General features: G+C 34.6%; 1 long non-coding RNA gene across 1 annotated transcript; it reads left to right on the forward strand.

Moving 5' to 3' along the window:
* The first annotated feature begins 6,271 nt into the window (after positions 1–6,271).
* LOC145821070 (uncharacterized) lies at positions 6,272–7,082 on the forward strand. Its single transcript, XR_014363109.1, has 2 exons — positions 6,272–6,610; positions 6,709–7,082. It is a non-coding gene; the product is annotated as an uncharacterized LOC145821070 (long non-coding RNA).
* Positions 7,083–8,058: the final 976 nt, after the last annotated feature.

Raw genomic sequence — 8,058 nt, forward strand, 5'->3', positions numbered from 1 at the left:
CATAACCATGGCCGGCGAGTATGAACTAAGACTTATGTGAAAATCTACTTCCACCTGTTGGTGTTCTCAATCTCTACAAACTCGCATGATTTTGCACTTTCGTGGGCAAAATGAGCCTATAGGAGAGTTAAATTGCCCCTATCCAGACAAATAGCTAATTGAGCAAATTCTTGTGCGTCCATTTTCTTTGTTGAAGTCATTGTTGATTATCAACCAGAGGTTTGTAGAAGTTGATGTTTACTAGCAAAGTTTATTCATACACTTGTGAAAATCAAGTTAACTTTTGTGAATTAAAGTTTGTTTGTTCGTGATATTTTTTTGAACTTGTCCGCTTTTTATGTTTTTATTATTAATTCAAAAAACCGGAGGTATATGCATCAGCACAAGATGATTGTCATGGTAATTTATGTATGATAGAAAAGCCTTGTTCTTGTGATGTCAGAGCTTCATGTGTTCACTTACATGATCATCTGACGTCCACTTGCATTACAACCTAAACTGATTGATGTGCTCTTTGACATCAAGGCATTAATCTTTCCTTTGGCAGGTACGCATCTTTTGGACCCGAATATGCCTACCCACAGGTCAGTAAATTCAAATCTCAACTGCTAATGGGTATTTTGGTACTCCAGTTAGTTCTGGAAAGGAATATGTGCACAATCGTGATGTGTTCTATCTATTTTTTCAGGGTGTCTACAATCCTCACATGGGTCAGCATTACCTTCAAATATATGGCGTACCAAGCACAGTTAACACAAATATTGTCCCATATGGACAAATGGGTCATCCTCTCTCTGGCAACCATGGGTATCCAACCATTCAGGGCTATGTGACACCAGGTCGTCATGTTCTGCAATATGGGGGACCCCTCATTAATGGAGTAACTATAGACACTATTACCATAACTCAAGCACAATACCTTGCAGGTAACTCTCTCTCTCTCTCTCTCTCTCTCTCTATGCTTTGAGCTGGGAAATGAGTGTGAAAATGATGCATACCAGATTTGGCATATAGCCAAAAAAATTATCAACCTGGAGTTGCTACTAGAATTTTGTTAACAATACATATTTGCGTATGTGCATACGCCTAAGTATATAAATGTCCATCCATGTTACACACAGACATGCAATTCTAGAAGCATTACAGTTTTGATTGTCAATACAATGATCATTAAGTAGAGACCAATTCATTCTTGCACAGATCCAGGATCATGTGAGATGTTTAGGATCAATAAAGATGTGTGATTATGGCTAAACTGAAGGTAGCTTGATGAGGCATCCTTCTGGCTGCTGTATGGCTGATCTAGCAAGTTTTTTTCTTCTTTTTCTTCTTAGAAGCTTCCAACCAACCATACAAGTTTTGGTTAATACCTTCCTATATGATGTTTAGCTCCTGGCAGGAGCTATTGTTGAACTAAAGGGGTTAAAAAAAAAGAAAATGTTATTTCAAATCTGCCTCCTTAGAAGAACATATTGATGAAGAAGATATTCTCTAAGCAATACTATATCCTATAATAAGGTTATTTATGTGATGGTTGGCACTGCTTTAAGGGTGAAGTTTTAGGAATTGTTGGTTTGATTATGCTCCTCAAAGTTGTTACTCTGACCTTGTAAGGATTGGTTAGGACAGAGATGTTAGTGGCTAATATTGTCAGTATTAGTAAAGTGATTGTTCTCTTGTCAGTATTGGAGCTTGAGGATTTGTTTGAATATTTGCATCCCCAATAGCCAATATGAACAACAATGCCTTTCATCTTGGCTAATTGTATTCTTAAGTATCTTGAATTAGATGTCTACTAAGCGAAGTTATCTCCCAACAGCAAGATAATAATAATAATAATAATAATAATAATAATAATAATAATAATAATAATAATAATAATAATAATAATAATAATAATAATCTAAGAACTAATTTGATTGTTGTTTTTTTTTAGTATCCTGAACTACAGGCATCTGCAATGCTTGCTTTATGTTGATTTATGATTATTGATGCAGATTTTTGGTAAGATTTCTCTCCCTCCCTCCCCCCATCTCTTTGTGTTTGTGTGTAACAGAAAATGACATCTAATTTCAATTGGTTTCCAGTGATGCAAATCTCCAGCTTCTCTTCACTGTTGGGGAGAACGCAAATTTCCAGCTTGAAAATGATATTGGATTTCTATCAAGTTTTTTGCTCATACCTTTCAGTAGATGTTTCGTGTAAATAGTGAATTGTGCATATTTGCTGGCTATATACAGGTATTTTCACAGGACAAATCCATTTATGAAGCTGTGGAGAATGCATTCATCACAATATATGTAAGGAAGATTCCAGTAGAAACTGCTAAAAACCTTTTACATTTTGCTATAGATTCAAACATTGGTGATCTTGCAGCTCTAGAGTTTATAGTTGGTGCCTTGGTATCCAAAGGTGATATAACTACAAGCACGGTATGCTTCTCTCCTCGTCTTTCAATAATCTTTTACAAATCGTAAGTTAGTTGAAATCTTTTGGTTGAGCTATTTTTGATGATATTCATAGGTGGACAAAGAACTACATTTTTGTCATACTATTCATGCATGCTTGGAGCATAAGAAGTCTAGCTCTTGCCAAGATTGAGCTAGGGTTGCAATTGACCTGAGTTGAACCAAACATTTGGCAGTTTGAGCTCAGCATGAAACAGTTGGGTTGAGCCATACTATCTTTTATTTCCTTTCAATTTGAACCCTTTTCGAGGTATGCTATGGATATATGCTATATCCTTTTGTTTTATCTTTCTGCTGAAAAATCTGCAATTTTGTCATTGATATGCAAATTGAAAAATAATGATGTTAAATAAAAGGATAAAAATGATTTATACCATTGTAAAACTTAAATTAGTAGATATCGGACAAATATGTTGTTTACATATATGCTTTTCTGATTTTGAATGATCTGTCATGCTTTAAGGCTTTTGCCTTTTCAAAATTGGTGAGGAGAGTGCATCACATATTTATTTAGTTCATTTTTACTCACAACAAAGTTTTTATATCATTATAAATACATGACTCCCCGGTTATTTTCAAGTGTATCCACTGAAGATTCGGAGAAATGAGGTAAAAATTGAAATCTATTACTTACATGTTTGAATTAAGTATTGTTTATTGCATTGTTTCATTTATCATCTAGGATTTTTTTGTTTTGCAGGTCTTGATAGATACAGATCACTGCTATTGGGTAATTCTAAATGCAGATGGTGGGGCAACATTTCCTAGTGAAAAGACTGCACAAGATTGCAGTTCTAGTGATATTTCTTCTTTGAAAATCAACACTGGTTCTGGAAAGACAAAGAAGACAAAGGTTTGATGTATTCATTAGTTTCTGCGAAGAATACTAGTATTTGTTTCATGATTTGCTTGAGTTTCTGATTTTTTTTTTTTTTTTGGCTGTTGTTGTTTTTCTTCGTTATCCCTAATGTGAAATAATGTTCTTAATTATGAGCTGAATAATTGTACTGTGTTTCTATCCAGTTGCTCACCTAGGGATGTGCTATTGTTGTCTTAAGAAATCATGACTATATGTCGTGCTGGACGAAGTATATTGTGACTATGTGCTATTTGTTGTTCTTCACACCATAGTTTGAGTAGCAGTTGTCTCCAACTATATCTATATATCTCAGGAGTGATAGTTTTGTTTGCTTTACATTCCTTAACTTATCCAGGGTTGAGCCTACAACTTGATCTTAGTATTTCTATTATTTATTGTGTATGTTTTTCAGTTGCCACTTTGCTGCTGATGAACAATCACTAAACTAGTGTTTTAATTCTTAAAAATTGATGGGATTTTGCTTATATATTATATATAAGGGTCAGAATTTCATTTCAATACATTATTTTAGTTAGCTTGGAAATAGAAACATGAGGAAAGCATAAAAAAATGTTTGTAAACAAAAACCAAAACCTACCTTAATGGATAATTGAACATGGCTACACTAAACAAGGTTTATGAATTGCACACACACACACACACACAAACACACACACACACATATGTATATATAAAAGAAGAAGAATAAACATAGACAACAAGAGGGTGATATGCACAGTCTTATGCGTAATTGTTTACGATCTAAAACTAAAGCAGATGAGAGAGGTTGAAGAATAAAAAACTAAAGCAGTTGCCTACTTGAATATAAAACTCAAGTAAAGCAAAGTGACTATTTCCTTAGTCTGCTCTTGCCATAAGAATTATTGACACAGCTTCAACAAGGAGGGACAACAAATATATATATATATATATTGTAAGCAAATAAATAAAAAGAAGACCCAACCCTATACACTAAATCTATAGATTCTATATTGAGGTTGTGGTACTACTTGAGGAACTTGGACACCATGCTCCATTCCAAGGCCCTGCTGTAAGTGTGAGCCTTGTGCACTGGGTATAACCTTTTTTGTTTGGATTGCACTCTCCTCTTGTTGGTTTAGCATTAGGCATGGCTGGCTGAGATGCAAATTAGCAGCCTCTTGATAAATATTTTGGTCAAAGATAAAACTTGAAAATCTGAAATCTTAACTTTTGTCAAGTGTTTTCATAAAATGCTAATTGATTACACCCCCAAACACATAACACAATTTCTTCCTCATTTAAGAGAGTGGAGGGCTTTGGTTTGTTCTAAAGTAATAGCATCTTAATGGGTTGGTAGTTTGTGATTGCAGAGTTCTTGCCCAAGTTGCATACTTTGGTTCTCACTAACAATCAACTAATGAATTTGGTTAAGATTGATCCTCTTGCATCACTCCCTAAGCTGCAGTTTCTTAGTCTTCTTGATAATAATATCACTAAATGCTTTCAATTTTAAGTGATCATGGTTAGAGCACAGGATCCATTTCACAAGAGCTGACTTGAGATGCCTCTAAATGAACGATCAGGCACAAAAATTTTGGCATGATCAAGCAACTCAGATTATTATGTTCTTCCTCTTCCATGATTATGTCTTATGTTATTTTATTTTGCAGGATGTAACTCTAAATTAAGTTAATAAAGTTTGATTAAGTAGCATGTACTTGTTATTTTGAAATGATAGTTGAAATGGGAGAATAAATGGAGGGAGCAAAGTCATCATTGGAGCAACATTGCTAATATATAGCATTTTGTCTCTTTTTATTGCTAAATTATAACAATATTCAACATGTAGCTATTGAACCATTGGAGACTAGAAAATTCACAAGACAGCACTAGGAAACCATATGAGATTTTTTTTACTTGACAGGAATACAAGAACTGATAGGCTGCTTCTTAGTAGTGATATGGCTTTGATAACATGTAAATATTGGAAACAAAAAGTGGAATTAAAATTTGGTTAAAAAAAAAAACTAATGGCTTTGCGCAGAAAACAACACCTGACCTAATATTACACTAGTGATTGTGTAAACCAAGTCAAATCTAATTTACTATAAACTTACAACTAAATGATTCTTGAATATTCCAATACAAATTTAAGTAATTTCATATCTTTGAACAATGCTTTTCAAATGATAATTTAATTGTGTCTTGGTTGTGCCACTTGATAGTAAATTTGTTTGTGCTAGGTGTTTAACCCAATTTAACAGGGATTGGCACAGGGGAATGGCCCTTTTTCTTTGTTTATTTATGTTAGGTGTTCTAATATCATATTAGATGATGTTATTGTTAATGTCTACTTTTCTTTTTTAAATTGCAGCAAAATTAAAATGGCTCTGCTGTCTCTCCTAAAGTTTGTGCTGACTAAAAGGCATTCTACTGGTGGTCTTTTATTTCTTTGTAGTTGAGGTAATAATGCCATTGTCGTATATCTATTATAGATGTAGTGTAATAAGTTGCTTGTTGCTTTGATAATTGTTTCAGATATGTTGAAAATTTGCTGCCGAAGTCTGGATACGACTTGTATTGCTCATCAATAAATTGCATCTCTAGATTATGCTGGTCCATTTTCTCTTAGAAGTGGGAGTTGTTTCCTGACTACAGATAACTATATATCAGTTATGGAATAAATAGAAAACTTATGTTTAGTAAAATTTACCCAAATCTATATGTCGTTTTCAATCTATAAGTTTAGTAAAAACATATAAGATTTACCCAAATCTATAAGTTATTTTTTTTTATAACCTTTTTTATAAGTTTAGTAAAAAAAAAAAAAAAAAAAAAGGTGGCCTCAACTAGATCATCATTTATTATGAATGAAAAATGAAGTACAATTCAGAAATTGAAATAGTTTCACAAACACACAACCAAATCGATTTCAATTAACCCATTGTGGTGTACATGAATTGAGTGTTTTTATATAACTTACTCTCCTAGTGTAAACATGGCAGCCAGTGAATTAGTTTGAATTTTTACTTAACTTCTGTTAACTTGATGGCTTAAAAGTTACTAAGAATTGTATAGTTTTGAGGGCTGTTTGAACAATTGATGCAGCTTGTTTGGTGGATACTTTTGTGGCATGATGCTGTGTTGCGTTGAATCTGGTGCTGATTGGCTCTGTTCTGTGTGCTCTGCCTCTGATGCAGCTTTTGATTGATGCGATCTGTTTGTCCTGATTTCTGATTTGGTTGAGTTGTTTTGTTGCTGGTTTTGTTTGATTTGTTTTCTGACTGTTTTAGTAAATGAGGTAAACTGCTGCGTCAATTCTGATTTGGTTATATGATTTTGTTTGGGTTGCCAAGTTGAAATGGTTTTCTGAACTGGTGATGATCTGTGTTGAATCAGTTTGCTGATCTGCTATTCTTCTGGTGCTGCTGTGATGTTGCTGCTGTTGCTGAGATGCTGTGGTGATGCTGCTGTGATGGTGTTTGTTACGATAAGGTGCTGCTGTGTTGTTGTTGGATGTTTGCTGGTGTTGCTGGTGTTGTTGATGTTTGGAAGGGTGCATGACTTTTTGTCCAATCTGTAATAGATCAGGTTTTCATTAATGGGGGTTGTCATTAGGTGTAAGTTCGGGCAACTGCTGGTGTTTTGGCTGGAAGGGTATGGAGGGGGTATTTTGTGTGATTTCATATCAATGTTATTAGTTTGTTATAGTGGTGCCTGAGGGATGCCTCTTGTAAATCTGTAAATTTTTTAAAAAATTATAAATGAGTTTCAATTATTTTTTCCGTTGCAAATTTGTTGTTGTTAAAAAGTGAAGCTTTCTCGACAAATAACTAGTCGGTAAATGTGTAGCTAAAAGTTTATTTTTGTCCACTCATATTGTGTTGCTAAAAGTGTATTTTTTGCCAATGCTAATTTGTCGTTGCCAAAACTAAAGCTTTATCGACAACCAAATCGTTGGCAAATGGCAACATTTACCGATGTAAATGTGTCGCTAAAAGTTACTTTTCCCCACTCATATTGTGTTGGTAGAAGTGTATTTTTTGCCAATGCCAATTTGTCGTTGCCAAAAGTAAAACTTTAGCGACAAACAAATCGTCGGCAAATGGCAACATTTGCCAACGTAAATGTGTCGCCAAAAGTTTACTTTTGCCAACGCATATGTTGTTGCTAAAAGTATATTTTTTGCCCATGCAAATTTGTGTCGCGAAAAGTGCCACACAATCATCCTATTTGAATGACTTTTACCAACGCAAGGTAAATTGCCGACGATGGATGGAGGCTTTTAGCGACGACTATGTTCGTCGCTAAAGGCATTACTTTTACCAACGCAATCATAATTTCGTCGGCAAAAACTTTTGCCAACTCACTTTTGCCTACGGGTTGCCAACGTAGCTTTGTGTGTCGGCAAAACTCTTTGCCAACGAATTTTCCCTTTTAGCAACATATTTTGTTGCGTTGCGAAAAATGCAATTTCTTGTAGTGTTACACTCCTCTTCTCATTTCTTCTCTTGGCGACAATGAAGACAATCCTCCACAGCAGCCGATCGAACTCTTCCACATCTCCAACACAGCAGATCGAACTCCTTAACATCTCCAAGATCAGCTGATCGAACTCCTTCCGTCCTTGTTTCCGTTGATCTGCACTAAAAAGATAAGAGTTCATGCCTTTTTGTTTGTGATATATATATATATATATATATGTATACACACATCGAGTTAGGGTTTACAGACAGAGACCAGATCACA

This window comes from Camellia sinensis, chromosome 3, assembly GCF_055761805.1.
Source record: "Camellia sinensis isolate YWXY chromosome 3, ASM5576180v1, whole genome shotgun sequence".
Taxonomy (NCBI): domain Eukaryota; kingdom Viridiplantae; phylum Streptophyta; class Magnoliopsida; order Ericales; family Theaceae; genus Camellia; species Camellia sinensis.